This window comes from Acomys minous (genome assembly GCF_964271855.1).
Source record: "Acomys minous genome assembly, chromosome: 17".
NCBI classification, from domain to species: domain Eukaryota; kingdom Metazoa; phylum Chordata; class Mammalia; order Rodentia; family Muridae; genus Acomys; species Acomys minous.
In genome coordinates, this window is record NC_140500.1 from 19,418,473 (window position 1) to 19,446,410 (window position 27,938).

The following is a 27,938-nucleotide window of genomic DNA, read 5'->3' on the forward strand; positions in this document are numbered from 1 at the left end:
AATCTGTCCATTTAAAGGCCTAGAAGGTAATGCCACTTGTTTAAGCCCACAAAGCCAACTGAATAAGAAGCCAAGTCTTCATCAAATGATATTTGCATTAAAACACACAGACATACACACACACACATACACAGACATACACACACACAGGTAAAACATAGGACCTTGCAGCTCTGCCACTGAGAGAAGCATGTAAGAAAAGGGGAGAAGCACAGAATGGGGGTGACAGAAAAGCCTGACTGGTCCCCATGATTCAAGACTTGTCCTCAACACTTCACGGTTGGGTGAGGCTGCGCCCAGAAACAAGTTCAGTCACACAAGCTCTACCTGTAAGAGCTTCGCTTCATTCATTCATTCATTCATTCATTCATTCATTCACTCACTCAGAAAATATAAAACAACCTACTTCGTGCCTGGTGGTGGGAGCCCAGCACAGGAGACTGACGCAGTTCTTGCTCTCAGGAGCCACCCTGATGGGGCAGCTCACTCGCAACCGCGTTTTTTGATGCCCTTAGTTTCTTTTAATTCTCCACGGGATGAAGCCGGACGTGAGAAATGGGTGGGAACGGTTAGCTGAGGCCAGGGATCCCGGCTAAAGACAGACCATGGAAAGACAAGCAAGAGGAGCTGGTGATGACTCTGAGGACCCCTTTCAAGGAAGAAAGTCTTGCATGTCTGTCTCCCTGGACGATAATGAAGAGTGCCGAGCAGTGTCTGGGAGTGTTGGGGGAGCCCGCTGGTGTCATCCCCACACTAGGGATGAAGTGTTAGTGATCTTTCTCTGACATCGGACTCACTGCCAGTTTACAGGCACGGTTGGAAAAGGAGTTCATTTTTGAGAAAGACTTGGTATGGGCTGAAGGGCAAGAAAACCTTCAGTCCTCTCTGTGAGATGAGCATAGACTCTCCAGGCTGCCAGAAGGCCGCTCCACATCACCAACAGCCTTGGGTTACTTCTTATGGCTAAATCGCCCGGCTCTGCAGCCTCGGCCTTGGGAGAGATTTCCCACCCCAAGGTTCAAGGGACGGCCAGAGGCAGGGGACAGAACATTTGGGTTTTAGCTTTATCTCTTAGTTTAGTTTATTTTAGGTTGGGGGGGGGGGCGAGTCACTTTATAGTTCTTGCCCTGAGCTCTTTTGTATGAAAGATGGGAAGTAATATTAGTTGTGCTGGTTATTTGTGGCTGTTTGGCTGGATTGAGAGACAGCTTGGCAGTTGCTAGGGCATGCATGCTTCTGTATCGATCAGAGTGTTTCAGGGATGATTGGTCCATGGCTTGTGGGCTCAGTCGGGAGTCTCAAACCAAATGTGGGTGGCACCATCCTGGATGGCGCCTGCAGGAGGGGAACAGGGTGCCCGCCTGCACCCCAAGCTCTATTCTCCTGGAGCAGGCGCTCCTGCACTTGCCATCCCTCGTAGACTCCAATTCCATCTGGTTTTAAATGTGGTTTTGTACCAGAGACTGTCTAGAGAGCATCTGAGCCTTCAGCCTTACTCTGGGATGGTATCCTGGCTCTCTATTGTTCTCAGAATTCCCACTTCCTGTGCAGAACAGCTGGCTTTCTTGTCCCCCCCCCCGCACCCCCGCCCACATAGCCATTATGGGACAGCCCAGCCTCTGACTGTCCAAAGCATCTTAGGAAAGCTTCTTTTTCATTTTAGTTTTTTTCCATTAGTGTTCTGCCTCCATGTATGCCTGTGTGAGGATGTCAAATTCCCTCGAACTGGTATTACAGATAGCTGTGAACTGTCAGGTGGGTGCTGGTGATCTGAACCCAGTCCCTTGGGACAGTAGCCAGTGCTCTTAACCACTGAGCCATCTCTCCAGCCCCTAGGGAAGCTTCTTTACTCCGATCCATATAGTTTTGCTCTTCTAGAGCAATGACTCTCACCCTTCCTAATGCTGTGCCCTTTTAATACAGTTTCTCATGCTGTGGTGACCCCCCTCCCAACCATAAAATTATTTTGTTGCTACTTCATAACTGTAATTTTCTACTGTTACAAATCATAATGTAAATATCTGTGTTTTCTGGTGGTCTTAGGTGACCCCTGTGAAAGGGTAATTTGACCCCTCCCCTAAAGGGGTCACAACCCACAGATTGAGACCCACTGCCCTAAAGAATGGAAGTACTCTCCAATAGCCACCAAACCCCCAAATCTCAGTGGCTTTCTGTGAGGGAAATTTTCTTATTCATTTTAAACCCACCTGACAGTGAGGATGGGAGCTACTCCTCACAAAAGACAAAGGAATGTGACCAGCCAGGAGCATTTTAAATCTTTGGGGGTAGGGAGACTTGTGCTATCCAAGTGAAAATATCCAGAAGAAAGTGGAGAATGTGAGTCTGGACTTGGGCAAAACATTGGCTTGGACAACCTTCAGTTAAACTTTGCTTGCTTGCTTGTTACTCTGTGTAACAGTCCTGGCTGTCCCGAAACTCACTCTATAGACCAGGCTGGACTTGAACTCACAGAGATGAGCCTGCTGCCGCCTCCTCAGTGCTGGGATTTAAGGTGTGCGCCACCACAGCCTAGCCCTCATGGGTAATCTTTATTTCAGCTTGGCAGGATGCAGAGTCACCCCAGAGACACCCCTGAATGTGTCCATGGTAGGGTTTCCAGGGAGGTTTAACTGAAGGAGGCAATGCTCGCTCTGAGTACAGGTAGCACCAGTTCATGTGCTGAAGTCCGGGCCTGAAAATAAAGCAGGAAGTCAGTGGATAATCAGCATTGTCTCTGCTTCCTGACTAGGAATCCAATGGAACCAGATGCTTCTTGCTCCCATCACTGGGCCTTCCCCAGAAGGACAGATGATATTTCTTCAATCCATGAACCAGAACAACCCCCTCCTCCCCCAAGCTGCCTTTACCAGGTACTTTATCACAGTAATGAGAAAAGTGACCAACACAGAGGCCATTACCCAGAGGACACTGCTGCTTACATATACTGCAGAGGCAGGTGATCCTGCTCATCCCCAGTCCCCGGCACTAATGCATCAATCTTGGTTAGTCCAGGATACTCAGACAATCCCATTCTAACCCCCACACCCCCCAGTGTTTAAACACTAGACAATGATGTGGCAGGAGAAACTAGAAGGGACAGTCTAAACAGGACATCTTTAATTTTCAAAGGAGGCTCTTCCTTTCCTCTGCTTCTGCTCATGGCTCTGTGAGAAGGCATGACCAGAAGTTGCGGCAGCCATCTTGTAACCATGAGACAACAAGCCCAAGAGTGAAGCCCAAGCAAGATGGCAGGAGGGTATGATGAAAAGCAGGTCTCCAATGATGCCATCAAGCCACCAACTGGTGCTATTGTTTAAGCCGTGGCCTGTCTCCTTCAGTCACCACTGTATTAGTTATTTTAATGCTGTGGTAAAACGCAGGCTAAAAGCAACTTCCTCATGAGGTGATCTGATGGAGGCAATTCTGCCACTGAGGTCCCCTCTTCTTTCCAGGTGACTCTAATTTGGGTCAAGAAGATAAAATCCAACCAGCACACCCATCAACGGTGCCTAATGACCATACAGCAGAAGTGTGTCCAGTGTAGCTGAATGTGCCAAGTGGAGAAGTGTGCAAGGGGAAGCCTAACAGTATGAAGGGAGAGAAGAGAAGGGAAAGTAAACGGAAAAGGCTCCTGACACAGAGAGAATTAGAACTGACTGTGTCAGGCAGGGGAGAGAATGCAGCGGGTCAAACAGAAAGACCTGGCAAGCGGAATAAAGCTGTAATAAAATAGGGGCTGGGCATGATGGTGCACCCCTTTAATCCCAGCACTCGGGAGGCAGAGGCAGGTGGATCGCTGTGAGTTCGAGGCCAGCCTGGTCTACAAAGTGAGCCCAGGACAGCCAAGGCTACACAGAGAAACCCTGTCTCAAAAAACAAAAACAAAAACAAACAAACAAACAAAAAAACTCTAGTAAAATAATGATGGATGAGTACCACAACAATGGAGTGCTGGCAGGGACCACGTGTGACTTGACAGCATCTGTTCTCCAGCTCCCTATGGTCACTCTACGGTCATAAGGATGACCTGAGTGCCCAGGTCTGCTGTGTGCACAGAAGGTGGCCCATTCCCAGACCCAGTTCCAGACACCTGGTTCTGCCCCTATCTTCTGCAGACAGGACACAAAACACCTCCCTTTATCTCTTGAAGAAAGTCACTTTCTTGCAATCTTGTTCCCAATACTGGGCGCAGCCCCAGCTTCCTCTCCTCCCATCGGTTCTTCCTTGCTGCTCTGCTGTTCACTTTACCCCCCCACCCCCCACCCCGGAGCATCCTCACCTTGGACCACAAGGTTCCCTGATTATTATGAGGGCCTTCCTCCTCCTGGCATCGTTTCCTCTGTTTAGAGATGGACACCTCCTCCATGAAGCTGTCCACAGCCTCTCCCAGGTGGAAACTATTGCCTGCACTTCACCTCCCCATCTGCTCGACTTGAAGGGCTGTGTGAGCACCGAAGAGGAAGTGTTAGAAACACATAACGGTCCAGGAAGATCAATCCACAGACTCACCAATAAGCCTAATCCATAATCTGAGCACAGAGCCTGCAGAATCTGTGCGATGGACTGCAGAGGTAAGCGTGGTAGGAAGAGGACAGAGGGAACCTCACTTCCAGTCCAGCGCCTTTTCCCTTCTCTGATGATCCTGGAGGCAACAACCTTGACAAAGATGCCTGGGTAAGTCCCCGACACTGTCTGTGCCTGGCCCTCCCAGACTGAGCTGGGTACTACCACCTCCTGATTATGGTGACCTCACATATACACCCCCCTGCTTCCAACCAGCCTCACCCTGTCACTGTCCCTCCTCCTGGCCTCTGTCCTGGGCTCCAGGCCCAATGTCTGGTCACTCCATCTTATCTCTCTCCTCCTCTATCTGTCCTTGTTGCTTTCTCTGTCTGCCTGGCTTACTCAGATGCTGGCCTTGCCCTTTGCACCTCTCTTCCATACTCCCAGTCTCCTTGACTAAAGTGAAGACCCTGCCAAGAAAGCAGAGGCTTTCCCACAACCAGGGAGAGGTGAGAATCTTCCAAACACACTCAGAGGAGACACGGCTGGGCGGGGCACTGCCTGGCACAGAATCCACGTATGGGCTGCAGACTGGGCTAGACCTTGAAGGGAACGTCTGTCACAATCCAAGAAATGTGGGCCATGGTTTTAAACCGGTGGCTTCAATGTTTGGGTTCTGCGCTCCTATCAGCTAAAAAAAAAATTGTGTCTCTCTTCGGTAGTCCCAGTACTCAGAGATAGAAATTTCAAGGCCAGCCCGGCCTATATAAGGAATTCCAGGTCAGTTGGATTTTTGTAGTGAGACCCTGTCTCAAAACAAACAAACAAACAAACAAACACAAAACAAAACAAAACAAAACAAAAAACCAGAAAGACTGAGCACTGTCTCAATATATAAATAGCTAGCTATTTTATTATTATAACATATTAATTATATTTTAAAATAAAAATTATCAATATGGCAAAGTATGCTAGCTGCCACATTGTCCAATGTCACATCATAATTACCCCCCAAATGCCACACACAGTGCACACTGCCTGTTTCATGCTCCTCTGCCACCACAGGCCACTTGAATAAAGTTCTGGCCAGTGGGATTTGAGCAGAAATAATATGTGAACGCTTGAATCTGCCCTTTTAGCTGTCTTCCTCCAGGCTGCCTCTGGAACATGTACACCTTGGACTCTGTAGATGAGGACAAGTCTACCAGCCGAGGAGGAGTATAAAGGAAGGGCTTGAGCCCTGCGTGGCTGAGGAGGCAAAGACTTCAGAGCAGCCTGCTCATCTGCCTTCAGACACTTCTGTCTGACTCGCATCCCACTCACACCACCGAGCCTACGCTTTGGGCTCTGCCGTGTCTTTATGAGGGCATCGTGGCCAGCACAGTACACATGGAAACACTGACTACACAAAGGATGGCACTGGGCTGTGGAGGTGGCTTGGTGGTTAAAGCACTTGCACATCTCTAGAGCCCACCTAACTGTTGGGTGGGCATGGCAGCCCACCGGGCATGGCAGCCCACCTGCAACCCCAGTGCTTAGATGAGGGAGACAAGATCCCCCAAACAAGTTGGTTCAGTTGAGAAACCTAACCTCAATAAGCAAGGCGAAGAAGATGGAGGAATATTCCTAACCTCCACCTCGGGAATCCACAACACTTGTGCACATGTGTATGCACGCACTGCACAAATGCAAACACGTGTGTGCTCGTCCACCCACACATGTGAACATGCATAATGTACATATATCACACACTCATACACATAAGATTTATTAAAAAATAAAAAATGATATTTTGTGGCATTTTTGTTTTGCAAGTTTCTGTTTACAAGGCTTTAAGGATAGTCCAGGGGATTCCCATATGTCCTGATCCCAATATTCCTTGTTAATTCCTCATGTAAATGTGGCACATTGTTATTATTAATGAGCCAGTGTTAATACACTAATAACTAAACCTTTGCCGTATGGCCATAATCTTTAACTAAATAACTAAATAAAGACATGGTGGCTCCTCCTTGTAATCCCAGAGTTTGGGAGGCTGAGGTAGAATGACTGCCATGAGTTCAAGGCCAGCCTGGGTCACAATGATATTTGTCTCAAAAAAAAAAAAACCAATCAAGAAATAATCAACGGAGTTTATTCTTCCCCTCCAGCACCCATGCATGCTGATCACTCTTTCAGGCATATTTGGAGACCATAGCTTTAATGATCAAGCCCTTCACTAAGGCCCAATGGTCTCCTTATAGCACACTTTACAGGAATGAGGCACTGAGAGGGGACATGAGGTGAAAGGACAGTGCAAGATGCTTAATTCCTGAGCAGGTGCAGAGGGAAAGGGTTGCTGGTGTCCCGTCTGACTTGTCTGTGAGTCTAGCATACATACCTAAAGGGGAGGGGTGCCAGGAAAGAATGGAGGCAGGAGGTGGGCGTGGCAAGGCATGACTGATGGGCTGAGAAGCTGCGTGGAACAAGGCTCAGGGACAGGCTCTCAACGTCTGCTCTGAGATGCAGGTAAAGCTTTCCTTGTGTCAGAGCCCTCGGAGCCCCAGCTGTGTCCTCAAAGCCCAGCATGCTGTCTGCCCTGCTAGGGACTCTGTGGGGTTTTCCTTGACGCCTGGGAGCCTGTGGATCTGGAGGTCAGCCAGCACGCTGGAGAAAGCTCACAAGAGGTCTCATCTTGCCAGGCCAGGCTGTGCAATCAGAGCTCTTGGGAGAACCCAGACCTTAACTACCCCTTACTGTTAGCTTTTGCTCACATCCTGATTCCTAGCAAAGAACAATGCTGGGGTTTTCTGTGGCCCTGCATGGGGGTAGGAGGGTAGGGGTGGGTGGGAGGGTGGGGGTGGGTGGGAGGGTGGGAGGGCGGTGCCTGTGGCTCTGCCGGTCCTCTTTATCTCGGCTGGATCTCCAACATCACCTTTCCAGCATCACTGGACTCCTCTCGCTAAGCACACACATCAGCCCAAGTGGCCGTGCCCTTCTCTCATCCAGAACTTGATATTCCAAGACACGCACTTCTTGCTTCCACTCCTGTGCTCCAGTCTCCCCATGCATGGGCAGGCCATCCACCATACCTCTCCCCACCAGGACCCTTATGTCCGCCAAACTTTGGAATCAAATCTCACCTTCTACAATCTTAGTGGGCTCCCTCGCCCCCACAGGGCATGGTTACTGATCCCCTGTATATTGACTCCAGTGTCCCCGTTCGTTTTATGTGATTTTGGGGGGGGGATGCCCCAGGAGACTTCATGTTGTGTGGCACTGTGGATGTGGACCTCTTTTCTCTCCTTCAGCCAGGACTCAGCTGCCATATCTGATCCCTTTGAAGCCTGTTGCAGTGGGAAAGAATGATCGGCAGCCATTAGAAGATTGGCTGGGTGTGACAGTCCGCTTTTGGAATGAGAACAGTCCCAAATGGACAGCTTTCCTCTAATCTGATGGGACCATCCAGGGAACTGCTGTTGGGTCTCAGAGGCCAGGAGTCTAAGCAGGAAGGAATTAGTTTCTCTGTTGGTGTGTGGGAGCTTTTAGACCAACAAGGAAGGGCTGCTTAATTATCAGGCTGGGTGAAACCTGCTGGGGTTCCAGAGGCCTAAATGGCAAGATGAAGCAAGACAGACAGACAGACAGACAGACAGACAGACAGACAGACACACACACACACACACACACACACACACACACACACACGGAGGGAGAGAGAGAGACAAACAGACAGACAGAGAGACAGAGACAGAGAGAGACAGAGAGAGACAGGAAGAGAGAGACAGAGAGAACTTTGCCAAGTCACCAGCCTCTGCCTCTCCCTCTCATCCCGTATGGTGCCACCCTGCTCTGCTCTGCACTCACAAGAGATCGGTAAACAGTGGCAGAGTACAGGGGACTTCATGGGCACTTAGATTTCCCCTTGTGGATCCTGAGTCTACCATACCAAACTTCATCTTTATTTCTGGTGGGAATAAAACACAGATAGCCACCACGCTTGGTAAGGCACCTCTGATGGAGAGGAATCCTAAGTGTACCGTACTGTTTCCCCGGTGGGGCACTCTCCTTGCAGCACTGGGCTTTGAGGGTTCAGGGGCTCAGGCCAGGGCCAGTGACCTCCACCTGTCTATCTCTTCTTCCTTGGGATGGTCTCTAGAAATAAGCACCCTCCCTCCCACCCTCACCACCCTAGAGAAAGTTCTAGAATGTTAACAGAGCTCATTCCCATCAATAGCCTTCTCCCACTGCGCTCCATGGTATCCCCCCATTTCCTCAGAATACCACTGGGATCCTTGGATGGAAGGCACTTGGCAGCTTCCAGGCTTTCCCAGGCAGCCCCTCATCCCCTGACTCTGAGCACTGGCAACCTTTGCCCCGTGCAGCCATGACCCTTGGGTTTAAAGCCACTCGGTCTCATTATACAAAGGGGTGGCGCACATACTTCTGGGAAGTAGCTGGGCGCCCCCCACCCCCATTCCCGCTCCCATGCCTGTGTAAGGCTTGCTGCCCACTCTGCGCAAAAGGATAAGCTAACCTGAGGTGACACTGCGGCTTCCTTACGATGATGCCATCACGGGGCATCTGCTCACCCACCCCTCCTTGCTCTTCCTCAATATCACAAGGAAGAACTGGTCCCCAAAATGCAAATAAAGGAAGCGCCCCCACCCATTTCTGTTTGACTTTAGGGGACTTGCGGTTTGGCTTTTAACTTATCCGGCAGCTGACTTTGATAAAGATCGAAGCCCATGTATCCCAGTGGACGGTGATGGAGGGAAGATAGTGTCCCGCAAGACCTGCTGCAGAAAAGATACGAGCTAGATCCCATCTAGGTGTGGTGGCTCACGTGTCAACCTTCAGCTCCTGAGGAGGAGGAAAAAGGAGAAGGGACAGGAGAGTCTCGGGTAGAAGGACAACCTGGGTTCCCTGTCTTACCTACATGTGGGCACACACACACACACACACACACACACACACACACGCGCGGTTCTAACTCATGCTGGACGGGACCTTCCAGCCCCTGTCAGTGGCTCTGACCGTCCACCCATTTAAGGAGCTCCTCCCAGGTGCTTCTGCGCTGCAGTGGCTGAGTGTGTCATCTCTGATTGTATCATCAGTTTAATGACTTAAAAGCTCAAAGAAAAATGGGGTGCCTTTACCTTCCCACTCATAAACCCCACATTGTGAGCTATACTGGCTAACCTCTGATGGATCCCCTGGGGGTGACTGGTTCAGCTGATGTCTCCAATCTGGGGTTCAAGCTTGACTCTTTAGCTGTGTGACCTACCTCCCCTGGAGACGTGGAGCCAAGAGGTGGCTTGCCAAGAGAGGGTCTCAGTGCTTCATCAGAACCCCCCACCACACCTAAAAAATATCCTACTTGTAAAGTCAGAGCAAGACACAGCAAATCTCAATTCATGGGCAAAAATCCACTGAGTCCTAGAAACCAGCTTGTAACCCATCGCCTCTTCCTTCTGTGTAGAGCCAGGAGCACCCACTGCCCCACCAGGGTGAGCATCCACAGCTGAAAAACAAGCCAATAACAACTCGTTCTTACTTAAGCTAATAATAATTACCATTATCTAATTACTTGAAATAATTATATTTATTATTCATCTATTTGAAGACCCCCTCTGAAAAACCTATTTGGCACATAGATTAGAATCTAGTTCTGTAAATGGAGATTATGACAAATGACTTGATCACTACCCTTGCGATGCTCACAGATCCACAGAGGCGCCAGAGGACATCACACAAAGACTCTTGTGATGCAACTGCAGAGGGGGCAGCACGCAAGCTGTGATGATGACCGTGCACTGCTTCAGGATAGCTAGGAAAGCCTTAGAGAGAAGCTTGGGCAGGTATGTAGAGCCTGAGTGTACACAGAGGGAAGGCTGACTCCTAACCAGGCTTGTGAGAATCACAGAGGGAAGGATTACTCTGCAGTGAGGGCTTGGGGCGAGAAACAGAGGGTTTGAACTGTGTGCTGTCCTCAGCCCGTACGACTAAACAAGAGGGGGATGTGGGAAGCAACGGGCAGCGAGGCTGCGAGAGCCAGAACCTGTGAGTGAGCACAGCCTTGCTTCTTAGCATGGTTCCTGACCAGCTGTTCAAGCAAGTCCCTCGACTTCTCCGAGGATCATGTGGCCCCTTCCTACCAAGGGAAGGAGTGTCCATGGACAACGTCTCAAGAGAGTTTTGCAGAGGGTCCTGGGCCTCTTTTGAGAACAGCTGGAATGCCAGGGAAAGGAGAGAGGGCAGGGTCCTGAGCCTGGGGGTGGGGTGGGGGGGAAGCAGAGAGTTCCAGCTGGATGAAAGACCTTTACCTAGAAGTAATTCTAAAGGGCTCGTGAGTTAGAGTTAAAAGAAAAGAAACATGCATGATGAGACTTTCATGGTTTCTCTACACTCTGGTTACTACTGAGTTTTCCACTAGGAAGAAATCTCATTCCTCTGCCTGGCATGAGAAAGCTGAGGCTCTTGACTGTGGTCCCCTCAACTCATATGTTGGAGACTCAGCCCCAAGTTTATATTTGAGGGTGAGGCCTTGCAGAGGGGATGTGATTAGGATTGGGTAAAGTCCTGAGGCTGACCCCCTGTAGCCTGAACTAGCTAGCTGGCTCTCTGGACACCACACTGCATCCTCATTAGACATTTGGGCCATGTTTATAGACATCCTCTTCAAAACCATGATCTAAATAAACCTCCATCCTTGATAAGGGCCCCCGCCTGTGGCATTCAGTTACATCACCAGGAAGCCAACGGTTAGCCAGGTGTGGTCGCTCCTGCTTGTAATCTCAGCACTTGGGAGGCCCAGGAAAGAGGGAAGCCATGCATTTGAGGCCATCTGGGGCTGTACAAAGTGAGATGCTGTTAAAGGAAGGAGGAGGAAGAGGTGGGGAGAAGGAGGAGGAGAAGAGGAAGATGAAGGAGAAGGAAGAGGACAACACACACACACACACACACACACACACACACACACACACACACAGACTCCAATTACTACAACAACAAGACAAACTAAATGCCCTTTCAAAACCATGGAAACGGGAGAGGGGTTGCGAGGCTGAAGCCCATGTGGGCTCCATGGCAAGACCCTGTCTCAAAGCGACAAGGAAAGTAACAAGTGCCTCGAACTCCTTAGGGGAAAGAAGCCAGGGTTGCTGGTGCCAACAGCCGTGTGTAGAAACTTGATTTTAAAGCCACACCGTGTGGCTCGAAGCGGACTAAGAGCGTGTACGACAGATGGCGACACAGGTCGCGAGGTACTGTTAGAGGCCAGGCCATAGGAGGATGGTGTCTAGGAAGATAAAGCCTCACATGCTAAAGTGGCCACATGCACCCCCAAATACCTCTCTGTGGCCTCATTCCTGTATGCCGCCTTTTGCTTCGGGTAGTCAGGCAAAAGGGAGGCCTGAGGGAATACGACACAGAAGGAACTCACAGGAGGAGACTGGAAAAGTCTCTAGAGGACCCATATGTACTTTCAGGGGGACTGGAGAGAGAGAAATTGGGGGGGGGGTTGAGGAGGGACTTAGCTTTGTACAATGGAAGTACTGGGGTGACCCATGGTCTTGTCCCAGAGCGCTAGCAGGGTAAGGAGCCTCCTCCATAGAAGAGGCAGCCAGGAGCTGCCAGGCCCAACCCACTCCCTTCTGGTTTGGGTAGAGAGTGTGTACCTTCTGCCCTGCCTGATGGCCCCAGACCTCGCTGGCATCCCACCCACGGGCTGTCCAAACCTCATCCAGGCCCCCCCCTCCACCTCCGCGCCATGAGCTGTCTAAGCCAGGAGCAGGCGGCTGCCCCTAGGCCCAGAGCAAGCTGGCTGGAGCAAGGCTCGGGCTACCTCCAGCTCCCTACCCTCCAGCTGTCGCTCCCCCTCCATGCCCATGTGGTCCACACCATGTGGCACGGGGCTGCCCCCACCCCTAGCCAGCCTGGTCCAGCAGGCATGGCTGGCTCTAGTTTCCACAGAAACTCTGCCCTTCCTGGGGCTCCATGCAAGCCCGCCAGGAGGGTGGTGGGTGGTTTGTGTGGGCTGCAGGCTCAGCCGGCCATGTTCCACTCAGAGTTCCAACTGCTGCTGGCTTCAGAAGGCCTTCTCCTCCCACGCCTTCTGGCAGGGCACTGTCCTGACAACCACAGAGGCAAAGGCTGGCAGCAGTCACAGCTACGTGTCCCTTTATCCTTGCAAACAACTTCCCAAACTTTATCTCACTTGGTTCTCTATGAAGCAGGCCAACTAAGATCATTCTGGGGGGGGGGGGAGTGCTGAGGTGTAGCTCAATGGTAGTGTGCTTGCGTAGCATGGGGCACAAGGACCCTCCTTTCCCGCCAAGAAAACCACAGGAGGAGTCAAGGAGGGATGTGGTGTCTTGTGGTTACTTAGCTATCATGGACACCTCAGAAGCTTCCCCCAGCCACACTGTTGCCACTACCACATAATTTGTACCCTGCTTGGGAATCCCAGTATACATGTGTCCAGAGGCTGCTGCAAAAACCATCTTTAGGTGGCCGAATATGTAGCTTAACGGTAGAGAAATTGCGTACCATGTGCAAAGCCCTGGGGGTCCATCCTCAACATCACAAAACTTAAAGAAATAAAGGAAATAAATGAAATAACCAAAAACTGTAGTAACAAATTTTAAAAAAATAACAGCATTTTAGTTCACACCTGTCATCATGATTCTTGATGGCTGAGGCAGGAGAATTAATGTGAGTTCAAGGCCAGACTGGGCTGTAGTGAGTTCCAAGCCAAGCTGAGCTACACAGTGAGCCCTATTTCAAAATGAAAAACAAAACCAAACAACACACACACACACACACAGAAGCACTCACGCACGCACAGGCGCATACACGTTTATGCACTTTCCACAGCTTCAGAAAGTTTAGGAGAACCCAGAAGCACCCAGAATGGGGTGCATAGGGTGGCCGACAATGAGAGCTCACCATTGGATAACTTGGGCTTCAGGGCACAAAACTCCCTCCCCCGCTGTCCTGTCTCCTACAGATGGAAGCCCCATCGTCAGATGGCAGGACTCCCTAATTCTCCATTCTGAACAACTGTTTTCGTTATCAACAGGAAAACCCCACGAAGAAAGATGTTTTGTCTATGATTTTCCAGAAGGGCAACAAGAAGCTTCACGACTGAGGTGAAGGACAACCAGCCAAGCATGCTGACACATCAGTAACCCCGGTCCTGGGATGCTGAGACGTGAGGACCAGCAGTTCAAAGCCAGTTCCAACTATATTCTGAGCTCCAGGTTAGACTTAGCTATCTGAGGAGCTGCCTCAAAAAAAAATTTTTTTAAATAAGATTAAGAATAAACAAGATGAAGGAGAGCTGGTGATTTGGCTCAGCGGGCTAAAGCACTTACTCCAAAAGCCTAGTGACAGAGATCAGTCTCCAGAAGCCACATGAAAGTGGAAAGAGAGACCCAGGGCCTCCATCTACATACACTGCGACAAGCACAGGTGCACATGCGCGCGCGCACACACACACACACACACACACACACACACACACATACACATACACACACACATACACACGCACACACACACACACAGACTACTACTACTACTACTACTACTACTAATAATAATAATAATAATAATAATAATAATAATAATAATAATAACACAATAATGATAATTTTAAAGATGAGGACAGTCAGGAGGGAGAAGGTGTGTTAGATAGGCCTCTTCATGGTCCTTGTATTGACTTAGTAACACTACTCTATTCTTCTTACAGTGAGGAAATACTTCTGGATAGTCCATGGCCACCCACCCTGAGAGCACAGGAATAAACCATGGCAATGCCTCTCCCTCCACGCAGCTGTGTCTCTAAATTCCTCTAGCTGTGACCTGTCTGGGTGATCACCTTCAAATCCCCAGTGTGGCTGCTGCCTGGAATAGCTCTTCATGTCTCTGCACTCAGGGTGCTTCTCCTTTGGGATGGTTCAAAGGCCTCTTCTTTGGGAATGGGTGGAAGAAGACAGAAACCGTGCCAGCCAGCAGGAAATGAACACACACACATACACACACACACACACACACAGAGAGAGAGAGAGAGAGAGAGAGAGAGAGGCACGCACGCACACATGCATGCACACGCATGCACACATACACACACAGGCACGCTTGTCTTTTCCGTCTTTTCTTCCCTCCCCTCGGCTCCTCCGCCACCCCCACCCCACCCCTACCCTCCCTCTGCCACCCCCACCCTTGAGACTTGGAGTCAGACCTTTTCACTGCATTGAGTATGTGCTGTAGATTTCTGCTGTGAGCCTCCCAGCTTCTCCTCGAGGCCCCAACAAGGCAAATCCCATAAGGAGGGATTTCACGGAGCTCGGAGGCCTGGAGGAGCCTTGTCTTTCCATCTGTCACTTTACTCTAAGCTTTGACCTTTCTGTTCCCACGTGAGGCAGGACCATGGAGAGGCTCAAGTCCAACTGGGCTGCCAGCAGACTTTAGCAAAGCAGCCTGGGATTTGGATGGCACAAAAATGACACATTCAGGAAAGTGCACTTGCCTCAGGGGTTGGTTCACGGAAGGCTGAGTGGTAATGAGAAAGGTTTAAAATGGAGCCTCCCTTGAGCTGGATGTGGTGGCCCACACCTGTAATACCAGCACCTGGGAGGTTGACACAGGAGGAGTCTATGAGTTCTAGGCCAGCCTGGCATCAGAGTGCGAAGCACTGTCATTAGAAAAAAGTCAGAGACAGAAGCATCAACCAAAGAGCATGCGTGGACTGGACCTAGGCCCCCTACACATATGTAAACTGATGGGCAGTTTGATCTTCACATGGGTCTCCTAGTAAGTTGAGCAGGTGCTGTCTATGACATGGACTCTGTTGCCTGCTTTTGATCACTTCTCCCTAACGGGGCTGCCTTGTCTGGCCTCAGTAGATGAGTCTGAGCTCAGTCCTGATGCGACTTGATGTGCTGAGGAGAAGGGGAGAGGGATAGGGAGAAGAGGGTGAGAGGTGGGGACCGGGAGGAGAGGAAGGAGGGGGCTATGATAAGGATGTAAAGTGGATATATAAATTAAAAATAAAATTAAAAAACACAAAAGAATGAAAAGAAAAAAAAAGTCAGATATGGTGGTCCATGCCTTGGACTTCAGCTCTCAGCAGGCAGCGGCAAAGGATGGCCACAAGTTCAGAGATAGCCCCATCTACAAACCAAGTTCCAGGTTTAGTCAGGGCTCCTTAGGGGGTGGGTTGAGAGAGTGAGGTAGCTCAGCAGGTGAAAGTGAGAGACTCCAAGTGTGACAACCTTCGCTTATCTCCCAGATCCTGCACACTGACCCACTGAAGTTTACCTCTGACACATAACCACACATGTGCATGCACAAAGATACACACACACACACACACACACACACACACACACACACACACACACACACACACACACTCCCTTCACGCACACTCAGAAATGCTAATTTTTTAGAATTCAAAAATAAATAAAGAAAAATATAAGACAGTCTCCACTGGTTTAGGAGCTCCTATCTAGAAGCTGATAGGCAGAAGACCCCAGAGTCCTCTGTGTAACCCCCTTGCCAGGTGGTCAGGGACTTCATTTCTTCCCCAGAATCCAGGGAGATGCCAGATAATAGATATTTGAGTGCTGGCCCCTCCAGTGGCCTTCAAGCTGCAGTCACCTTGCACAGACGCCACTTTAGGCAGGTGAGCCGCACACTGTGTCTCTACCTGTTTCCCCACTTGAAAGACACAGGATCATGTTGCGGACAGGGAGCACTGTAGGGAGGAAGGCCCCTGCCAGGGTGCTAGCATCATTCTGAAAGACACACAAGTGTTGATTCAATGGCACAGTGGTGATGCACCCTCTAGCCAGGACAAACAGCAGATGAGACAGTAAAGCGAGGGGCTTTGATGCCCCACACACAGGGCCATCTTTGGATCAACTTTCCCATGTCAGGCCGATAGGGAGACTGAAAAAAAGCTGAGCCTGCTAGACTCTGAGGCCGTCCCTAGCAGGCTCAGCTCGGAAAGGGCACAGCCTTTGAGATTCACAAGGATGGCAATTCTTTGAAGTCTTCCTAACATTTTGTCTTCCCAAGACCTTGTTCATTTACCAGGGTTCTTAAAACCCTTTTGTTCACAAGCTTGTGATGAGCACAGAAAAGGGTCTAGCTAATATCGGAGCCCAGCTGTTTAGCGACGTGGAGGAAAGTCCTTTAAACAGGGGAAGGGGACAAATGCAAGCAAGGGCACAGCCTGGGGATGTGACAGGCAGGGCTGAAGGCCTCACAGGCCCCAGCTGCCTCACAGAGAACTGTGCTGTTTTGGGAGTGTGAGAAAAAGACTCAGCTGGCTGACAGTGAGGCCTCTGCCAGGTCCTGCAAATGCACAGCCCAGCCAGGGCCTGAGAGCTGGCCTCCTCCTGACTGTGGGGTTCCTGGCAGAGGAACCCCAGGCCCTGCCAAGCCCCTAAAAATGTCTGAAGTAGGTGTGACACCTTAAGGAACTCTTGTGAAGAATTAGTGTGGTGGGGACAGAGGTTCGGGTGGGGAGATGGGAGTGGAGGGGGGGGTGAAGGCAGGGAGTGAGGTGGGGGTGTTGAGGTTGGGGGTGGGGAACAGGGAGTAGAATTAGTAGGTCGACAGTGGGGTAGAGGTTTGGGGTTGGCTTGTGGAAAACTTTGTCCATCCCAGGGCACCAGGAAGCCTTTTCTAAAGAGGGCTTTGATTGCTGTGAAAACACGGGACAGAGCCAGCAGGGCCAGAGCAACGTGGGGACTAGGCAGCCCTGGCAGTGGCCATGTGAGATGAGGACAGACAGGTCAGCATCTAGTCTCTCCTCAACTCTGGGCTAGACCTGCGGGAGTGCACAGACAGCTACAGGAAAACACATCTGTGTGTATGAAGTGTCTAAAGCAGAAACGGTTTACGTGTCGTTTTATCTCACACTTGAAGACAATCTCTGGAAGATGAAGTAGATTGATGCGAATTTCCAACCTCAAACATCACCATGCCTTGTGAGCAGGACTCCTCCCTCACAGAAATTACAACCTTCCGAGTAAGGAGCACTTATGAGTGTAAATACGAGTGCTGTGTGACCTTCAGCAAATGTTTCAACCTCTCTGCGCCAAGGACTTCCCATTGGCTTGATGAGAATAGAGGCAGGTCCTTCAAAGCAGTGTTGAGAAGGCCACATGAGCTGTGACCTTTGTAAAGCATTGAGGAAAGCTTTGGGACATAGCCAGCCCAGCCAAGGGTTCTTGGAAGCACAAAGTCGCTTACAAAGCATGGTGGTGCTTACCTGCAAGACTGCCTCAAGCCTGGGGCAGAGTGTAAACCCTGTCTCAAGAGCAGCAGCAGCTATGGCGATTTTGAATGCAACCCACAAACGTGGATAAATACCCTTGATTCGCAGCTCCCTGTATTTGACGAGCATTCTGGCCCCAACACTTGGACTTTGAATGCCAGCTACTCCTACTAGATTAAGCTGTGTGCTGAGAGATGGATGGGGGAGGGGGACACAGGAGGGAGGCTACGTCAGGCCAAGTCAACCATGTTGAAGAGTTATAACTGACTTTCCATCAGGGCCGTCTGCCCCACGTACTCGGGCACATGTGCAGTACTTAGAGACAAGCCGCAGTGTTTGGATCAGCTTTAAGGGCATCTGGGCTAGAGAGGAACCGGGATTCAGAGGAGAGAACCATAGAGGTCTAGTGAGGGAGCGTGGATGTGGCAACTCGCTCCTGTAATTCCAACATTTGAGAGGCTGAGGCAGGAGGACAGCTTTAAGTTTGAGGCCAGCCTGGGCTACAAAGTAAGACTTAGCTACAGCAGCAGCAGCAGTAGCAACAACAACAACAACAACAACCAAAACAGAAATCAATCAAACAAACAACAACAACAACAAAATGAGACTATAGAAAAGGCTCAGTGGTTAGCGCACTCACTGAGCAAGCATTAGAAGTGGAGTTGAATCCCAGTACCCACATAACGAGATGGGCACCTGGGAAATGCCAGCAACTCCAGCTCCAAGGGTACCATGCTCTCTCTGGCCTCTGCTTGTGCACCTAAAAACACACACACACACACACACACACACACACTAAATCGTTTTACATTTCTTTCTTTATGTTTGAATGCTCACATGCATATGCCATGACACACATGTGGAGGGTCAGAGGACAACTTCCACTATGTGTCTTAGAGATCAGATTCAAGATATTACGGCAGTGTCTTTATACGCTGAACCACTTTGCCAGTCCAATAAAAAAAAATCTTTAAAAAATGAACAGAAAGCCGGCTATGGTAGTGCATCCTTTAATCCCAGGACTAGGGAGGCATGCGGATCCTTGTGAATTTCAGGCTAGCCTAGTCCACATAGCAAGCTCCACGCCACCCAGGGTTACATAGGGAGACTCTTAGCTTAAAAAAACAAAAGCTTATGGGCCAAAGAAAGAATTCAGCAGGTAAAAAATGCTTGCCTTGCAAGCCTAATGTCCTGACTTAGATCCCCAGACACCAGACACCATGCAAAGGTGTAAGGAGAGAACAACCTCCCAAAAGTGGCCTCTGACGGCACACACACTGCAGTATAAGCATGCCCAAGTTCACACACACTAGTGGTAAATACAACAAACAAGCAAACAGAAAAACCCAGGTGGCTCAGGTGCTAAAATCACTGACAGTTCTTGCAAAGGACCTGAGTTTGGTGTCCAGTGCCATGTTCTGGTTTACAGTTACATGTGACTCTGGCTGCCCTGGGCACGTGCATTCAGGCACGCGCACGTGTGCGCACACACACATATTCTCACTTTCTTAAAAATAATTAAGTCTAAATTCTTAATAAAAATCCCACAAAACTAAGGTCACTGATTACTCAGAAGCCCTGAGGGGGCAGAGAGCTCAGAGTTGGACTGTGGGCTGCAGATAAGCTGCTTTGGTTCTCCAGGCCACGGCATCTCCATCCTTATCTCGAGAAGGTGAGACTCAAATGCCTTCTGACAGTCACATGATGTGACTGTGGGATTCCCAGGGGCCAAGTATGTCTTGACAGGCTTTCTGGATGGATCATCACTTCAGTGTGTTGAAACCCTTTCAACATGCAGCCGAAGTCCGCTCTTGTTGCAGAGCCAACTTGAGAAAAGTTTGGCGCTAGGCGAAACATCGGTGGGGGCTATGTCCTTTCTCTCACCATTTATTCGGAGCCTCAGGTTTATTTCTTTTTAAATATTTATTTATTTATTACTTATACAATATTTGGCCTGCATGTGAGCCAGCTGGTCAGAATAGGGCACCAGATTTCATTATGGATGGTTGTGAGCCATCATGTGGCTGCTGGGAATTGAACTCAGAGCCTTTGGAAGAATAAGCGGTGCTCTCAACCTCTGGGCCATCTCCCCAGCCCTCAGGTTTGGTTTTTAGTGGTAAAAGACCAACCATAGTGAGAGCATTCAGAGCTTGGAAATTTCTCACAAACTCTATGCTCGTGAACTGCATGTAGATTTATAGGGAACATAACCAATCCCTTGTGTTTCTTTTCGCTAGAGCTAAATATTTCTCTTGAAGCGGAAGTCTGTTTAGCCCGTAGCAAGACAGCCTGGCTTCTTTGGGGGTACTTCAGATCTGAGGTCGCCGAATCACAAGCTCTCACATTGGGACTGGAGGTGTGGACACAGTGGGAGAGATCAAGTTGAATAGTGATGGCTTTGGAACCTTCCAGTAAGGGCGATCTCAACATCAGTCCTTGCACAACTGGGTGCATTCTCCTGTACGATGGAATGCACCACAGTTTCATTGAAACAGGGTGTCTCTCGGGGTCCCTCAGCCCCATCAGTACTTCTCAAGACTGAGAACTGGCCATGACGGCCCTAACCTGAAGTCCCAGCACTCACGAAGAGGTGGCCAGAGGATCACTTGAACCCAGGCGTTCAAGACTAGCCTGAACAACACGGTGAGACTCTCCACCGTATCCAAAAGGGGACTGCCAAAAAGGCAACATGATAGCTCACTATGCGAGCGTGAGGACCTGAGTTGTATCTCCAGCAAGCGTGTAAAGCTGGGTAAAGGGGCACACATCTGTAGCCCAAGAACGTGGTTGGGGGTGGAGGGATAGGTGGATGATGCCAGAGGGCCTCTGCTCAGTTAGGCCCAAGTGAGCCCCAGGTCAGTAAGAGACCGTGTCTCGGAGAACAAGATGAGGAGAGATAAATAAAGATGCCAGACCTTGACCTCTGGCTACACACACATACACACACACACACACACACACACACACACACACACACACACACACACACACACACCATACAGAGAGGGGGAGGGAAAAGAGGGGGGGCCTACACACCTCTCACTTTTTCCCTGGCACATATGGTTTCCCCAGCATTGACTGCACACGATATTTTTGTCTCAAAAAGCATTCATCCTGCCGATCACCAGAAACACAGACTGGAAACGGACTTGAAGGATCAGTGAGCCGGCTTTTTACTGAGCAGCTACTTCCCCTAGACACCCTTGTGAGGGGCTATGGGATATCCAAGGAGCTGTGACATTCTTTTTTGAGGCATAAATCAGAGACACGTTCCCAGACTCTGTCGCCTGGTGTGTAGCACGACGCCCCTTCCAGCTCGCCCCTTGGCCACTAAGTACTCAGGACCCCTTAACCCCTCTGTATGTGGCAACATAAATTACATCAAGTCGTGGAGTCAATGAGATGAGGAAGTGGGGGCGCGAGGGGAAAGGCAAAAGGACAAGAAGGTCCTGGTTGAAAGCGCAACCGAACTCTTCGTACATTTAATATCTGGAAGCACATCTCCACAATCCAGCTGGCTGCCCCTTTCCTCGGGTCTGCAGCCTCTTCCAGCAAGGGTGTTACACCTGGGTCATCCTCTACCTGCCCATCTGGGGTCTTGCAGCCGGTCACTGAAGGCAGAGGCTGATCCGCACATCTCCACATGCTTTCCCATATCCCCAGGAGAATTCGCCATACATGCTCCACACGCCACGTTCACCTTCTAGGGTGACTTTGGTGTGAATGATCCGGATCGTGTGTACTGGTGCCCTCGCTGTGCGGCGGAGTGGGTAAGAGCCAGGCTTTTGGCTTTGGTAAGACTATGGTTCGTCTCATTCTGTCAGTTACTAACTACAGGATTCACATATATTCATACAAATGCACACAGATATGTATGTTTATATATGTATATCCGTGCATATACATATGTGTGTGTTAATTGAGACAGGGTCTCAAGTAACTCAGACTGCCCTAGAACTTGCTATGTAGCCGAGAAGGACCTTGAACTCTTGATTCTTTTTACCCCACCCCCCACCCCCACTACTGGGATTCTGGGTGTATGCTGTCCTGCACCATGCCTGGTTTATTCAGTGCTAGCCATCTAACTCAGGGCTTTGTGCATATCATACTGTTAAATGAGTCATGCTCCCAGCCTCTGAGTGCATTTCTTATCACAGTAGAGCTGAGAGAGTGATAGAAGTCATGTGAGCTGCTTGGTGTAGCACTGGGGAAGAGAAAGGGTTAATGCATTCTGATCATTATTATCAACCCGAGTCTCCAAGCGCTGACCTACAGATGAGTATTTACTCATCATGAGCGCTTTGAGGGTATTGCTTCTGGTTGGGTATCAGGAGGAAGGTGAGGATCTGGTCTGTGTCCTAGATGCCTGTGCATTGGCCAGCATTGTTGACAGGCACCGTTCTGCTTGGGAAGGTCTCTGGAGTCCCCGGCTGGTAGGTCGTGTCCCCCTTACCACCACCACCCTCCCTCTGCGTGGACAGCGTACACTCTGGCATTGCAGCTCCCAGCCTTTGGCTTCTCCTTGTCCTGTAATTGGCACCCTGAGATTCCAGTGCGATCCAGGCACGCCAGCTATGTCAGCGTGACTCAGCCGCTGCATGTCTGACATCCACATGGCTCTATAGAAGGCTGGCTCCAGAGGAAGGTTATTTGGAACAGGGCTGAATGCTTGATGGCTGCACGTTATCTTGGTCGAGCCATTGAAGGTACATCTGATGTTTTGTAGAACGACTGAGATAGATCAAGTATAGAAACTCATGGGCCAACGAGGTGTTTATGGCCCTAGATAAAGCAACCAATAAAAGGAGATGGTTCTTTACCACTCCTGCAAAACCTTGTTGTTTCTCTTATACCCAGAATCCGAACCAGAAACAGCCTCCCCCAATAGAAAGAAGCATTGGTGCTGCCATGGTAACAGCTCCAGCAAAACCTGGGGCTGCTGGGAAACCTATGAAGAAAATGGACCCAGTCCTTAGGCTCATTGCGTTCAAACCAGGGAGCTTCTAGACACGTCCTTAAACTCTCTACCCCACCTTCAGCACACACCCATGGAAGCTTCTTTCACAGACAAGCCTAAGTCTCTCCAGTGTGCCTCTTAAAGTGCAGCCTCCCCAAATGCCCCTCTATTTCTATGTACTGCAAAGGGGGCTGATGCTGATGAGGTTGTACATACATTCGGAGACCACTGGATGCTTTGCTGCTTTTGTTCCTGGGCTTGCTCAGCTTTTCCCAGAGCAGTTTCCATTTCCCCCTTCACCAAGCCAAATATTCCCACTGAGTCTAGTGCAGTGACAACACACTGCCATGCAGACAGACAGACAACCTGGCCCTGGAAGCCCAGGCTCACGTGACACCTCTTCATGCAGGCTTCTTGGTCATTCACTCTTTTGGACCCTTCAGTCTCCCTCTTCCTGTCTCCCCACAGTATCTGGTATATTGTTCAGTTTTATGGCAACCTGACGCATGTTAAAGTCATCTGAGAACCTCAATTAAGAAAATGCCTCCTTAAGATCAAGCTTCAGGCAGGCCTGTAGGGCACTTTCTTAAGTAGTGATTGATGTGGGAGGGGGGGTCCAGCACACTGTGGATAATGCCGCACCTAGGGCTGGTGGTCCTGGGTTCTATAAGAAAGCAGACTGAGCAAGCCATGTGGAGCAAGCCAGTAAGCAGCATCCCTCCATGGCCTTTCCATCAGCTCCTGCCTCCAGGATTCTGCCCCGTTTGCGTTCCTGTCCTGGCATTCTTTGGGGATGAACAGTGATGCAGAAGTATAAAATAAATAAACCCTTTTCTCCCCAACTTGCTCTTTTGATCATGGCGTTTTGTAGTGAGCAGTTCTGGTTTCTTCAAGAACACAGAAATATTATGGGAATATGTTTTTGTTTTAATCTCAGGTGTGGGATATGGGGCTGCTTCAGCTTGACCACAGCAGCTGACTATAATTTGTCTCATGTTTTACCCAATAAAGTAGCCAAAAGCCTGGCTACAGCATTTCATCACAACAATAGAAACCTTAAGACGTCGAGTCACCTTGATCTCCCACTACATGACACTGAAGTCGAAATTATGTATTCGTTCTCTTTACTTCCTTAAGGATTATAAAGTTAGCAAAGAAGACAGACAGTGATAGCTAATCATGGCCAGTTCACTTGGATTTTAAATAACCTAGGAGAAGCCGGGCGTGGTGGCGCATGTCTTTAATCCCAGCACTCGGGAGGCAGAGGTGGGCGGATCGCTGTGAGTTCGAGGCCAGCCTGGTCTACAAAGTGAGTCCAGGACAGCCAAGGCTACAGAGAGACCCTGTCTCGAAAAACAAAAACAAAAACAAAAAAAAAATCACCTAGGAGACTCACTCTTGGATATCTGCCAGGATGTTTCCATAAAAGTTTATCTGGCAAGGGAAGTCCTGCCCTGAATGTGGGTGGCAGCATCTCTTGGGCTGTGGTCCTAGGTCAAATGAAAACAGCAAAGCAGAAAGTGAGCAAGCAAGCTTACTCTGCTGCCACCATGCTCTCCCAGCCAAGACGGACTGCTCCTTCAAACTGTGAGCCCATGTGAGCGCTCTGGTGCTTTAGCCAGACACTTTAAGTGAAGAGAGAAGTAACTAATACATGATTTCAAGGTGTTCATTTTTCCTCTTGGACCTTTTAATAAGTTGTACACGGACCATGAGCTCTTTCTCTACCCACATACACTCAGATGCAAGGGCCCTGAGGCTCGAGATGACTTTATTTATAAAAAGAACAACATCAACAACAACAACAAAAGCAGTGAGGGAGGACCCCTGAGTGTCCACGAAATCCAAGAAGTTGCCATGACACTTTCTCAATACTGAGAAATATCCCACGCAGGATGAAGGAAGCTTGGAAAGATGTCAGGAGACCATATTGCCCACTGGGAAGCACCAACCTGCAGAATATGTTTGGCAAGATCTCATGTAGGTTTTTAAACTCTTACTATACTCAAAAATCCAAAACTACATAAAGGCCCCTCTGATGTGATTGAGAAAGAAGTAGGTTATCTGGAAATGTTGGGAGAGTAAGAGATCATCAAGAGTGAATTACACATACCTTCAGCTTTTTATTTGAAATTAATGTACATTTATTTACCAACTTCTTGATGTTAAGCCAAAGCCTATTTTTAAGTCTGCATCGGCTGATTAGAGCCCAACATCATCATGTGTAAGCCACACTCATGGGGCATTGTGTAAGGGTTTTAGTTTCATTTTCTTTAAACCAAATTTACTTTAATATATGGAGATAGCATTTTCCTCCTACTCTTATAATCAATGCTGGCCTTGACCTCATTATGTGGCCAAAGATGACCTTGAACTCTTGACCTCACTCCATAGCTGTGTGCTGTCATGACTGGATCTTACATTACAATCCATGAAAACTTCATAATCTGCACTCTAGACACCTGTGTTAGCTATATTTTTCCTCACAGAGGCCAAATCACCCAATGGAAATAGTCTAAAGAGGTGTGGCATGGTGGCACATACCCTTAATCCCAGCACTCAGATTGCAGGCCACCTCTGTAAGGGAGCCAGAGTACAGTGGTCCCAACTGTGTAGGCAGCAACAAGTGGCAGAGGTTCTTCACGTAGCTCAAACTGAAAAGCAGTATGCACAGGGTAGAACTAGAGCTGAACACAACCTTCAAAGGCCCTACTGACCCACTTCCGTGAGCCAGGCCTCATCTCAATGGCTCCACAGTCCGCCAAACATTGGCACAAACTGGGGATCAAGGATTCAAGACTCGTCTGGAGAGGAGCATTTGAGTCTGAAAGCAAAACAGAAGATTTCTGGTCCTAGACTTGGGACACAGTAACAACGCTGAACGGGGCTAGGAGTGCTCCTTAAGGGGACAACACATGCTTATGGGAAGCTCTGGGTTCAAATTCCTGCTCCAAAAATATGGTGTGGTGTAGTGTGTGTGTGTGTGTGTGTGTGTGTGTGTGTGTGTGTGTGTGTGTGTGTATCTGCATTCCTCTGTATCTGTGTGTTTGTCTGTGTGTGTCTGTTTGACTGTGTATATGTGTGTCTGTGTCTCTGTGTGTCTGTATGTGTGAGTGTATGTGACTGTGTATATGTATGTATGTGTCTCTGTATGTGTCTGTGTGTCTGTATATGTGTGTCTGTCTATGTACATCTGCAGGCACAAGTTTCTCACAGGTAGCTGAGAGGAGGAAGGATGCATAGTGTGCACAAGTAATGCATGGTGTGTCCACAAAATATGTCATGTGTAGTAAGGTTGATTTGCTGTGGATTTAATTTGTCACTGCAGGACGGTGGGGAAATGAAGCAGCGTAGTGACCCACCAGAGCCTCTCTATCTTCCTCTAAGATGCTCCAACTCCAGAGGCTCCAGGGGAAGAGGCTCTTAGCATGACATCTAAGGGCATGAAAACGTGCTGTGCAGTGCGTGTGTAGTCGGTGGCAGAGCATCAGGGCTTAGCTGGCCGGCTTCTGCTCCGAAGGGTTTTGTAAGTGAAAGGCAAAGGGTTGGATCTCCATGGGAAAGTAGTAACAGAGATGATAACAGTAATAATGACACATATACAGCATCAACTGGAACATCTTAAGTTGCACCTTTTAATATTAACAGAGCCGCTGGTGCCACCCTCGCACTTCATTGGTTCACGCAATGGAAACCGTACATACGTGGCCACACTAGGAGATATTTAAAGTGAGCCTTGGGTCCCAGCACCTTTGACTTCTCACCTCTGTCTCATTGCATGGGGGTAGATCTGCTTTGTTTTTATATGGCTTCCCGCTAGGTAAGAAGGAAAGTGGTTAAGGAATTCTAGGCCTCAAGTGGGAGTTTCACCCCTGAAGCCCTGCAAGGCGCTTTGAAAGAGCTAGGTTCACATACTCAATTCTGATTCAACCTCCCTGGCAAGACCCATGGATTCTGTTGATCAGCTTTGGCCAATGAGACTCACCCTCCCTCCACGGAGCCCTGCTTCCCTGGGCGCTGTGCCACATCTAGGTAGATTATCACTTTCATCATGGAAAGCCTAGGAGCTGGGAGAGGAGCTGTTGGGTGTCCTTAGTTTAAAACTGAGGAAACAATGACCCAGAAGGGTTACACAACCCAAATGGATTTACAGCATTTATCCAGAGGCAGCCAAGGCACTGGTCCCAGGGAGGGGCCTAAGGTGTGGAGCAGACTCAGTGGGGCTGGAGTGATGATGAGCAGGTCCAGCTTGAGCTGGTCCCCAAGCAACAGAGGCATGAGGTCAATGAGGTTCCGAGGAGGGAATCATGGTGCCATGGTGCGGCAGAAACAGCAACGGAGAGAGTAACCAATGTCTAAGTTTTCTATGTGTGGCTGCCATGGAGCTGAGGAGTTGCCCCTGAAGGCTTGATCACTGGCTGATGGTGCTACTTTTGGAAGGTTCTAGAAACTTTAGGAGCCAAGGAAGTCACTGGCAAGAATGGACCCTCTCTTTTTCCATCAGGTAGGTCAATAGCCCGGATGTTCTCCAGGCCAACCAGGAGCCTTTGAAACCATGAGTCAAAATAAGCCCCCCCCCTTCTTTTTTTTCGAGACACAGTTTCTCTGTGTAGCTTTGACTGTCCTGGACTCGCTTTGTAGACCAGGTTGGCCTCGAACTCACAGCGATCCACCTGCCTCTGCCTCTGCCTCCTGAGGGCTGGGATTAAAGGCATGCGCCACCACCGCCCGCCCCCCCCTTTTTTAAGTTATTTGTTCTTACAGAAACATCAAGTCTGGCAAACGTAGAGAAGCTGAGTGAATGTCTCCCAGCTCTCTGGTGTCTGGTGAGGTACGACATCAGTGGAGCAAGTCAAAGGCCTCTGGGAGAACCAAAAGAGCAAAGCCGGCTGAGAATTGGATCCTGGGGAACAAAAATGTTGAGCCAAATCCCAGAGATGTAGGCGGTCCAGGGAAGGCGGCGCCATGGATGCTTTAACCTGACTTTTAGAGAAAGGGCTTCTGGCTCCTTTCCAAACCTCGCCAGTTCTGGAATGAGAGAGGGTTGCAAATGTGTTCCTAAGAACACACCAATAGAGGAGGCTCATCACCCATCACCGTTGCCCTCTCCAGTGGAGGGAAGTGTGGAGCCGTATGAACACCTACTGTATTACTTAGATTCCCACATATGCCCTGAGCCCCTGTTTGCTTTCCTTTAACAGCTTT

At 49.4% G+C, this 27,938-nt stretch overlaps 1 long non-coding RNA gene across 3 annotated transcripts in view; it reads right to left on the minus strand.

Moving 5' to 3' along the window:
* Positions 1-2,541: 2,541 nt before the first annotated feature.
* Positions 2,542-27,938, minus strand: part of LOC311588570 — a 47,428-nt gene continuing 22,031 nt past the window's right edge. For 2 of the 3 annotated variants that reach the window (XR_014776263.1, XR_014776264.1), the window contains exon 4: positions 24,499-24,685. This is a non-coding gene — a long non-coding RNA (uncharacterized lncRNA). Of the gene's footprint in view, positions 2,693-24,498; positions 24,686-27,938 lie in introns of those variants that run through there. The other variant, XR_014776262.1, reaches the window with a different exon arrangement.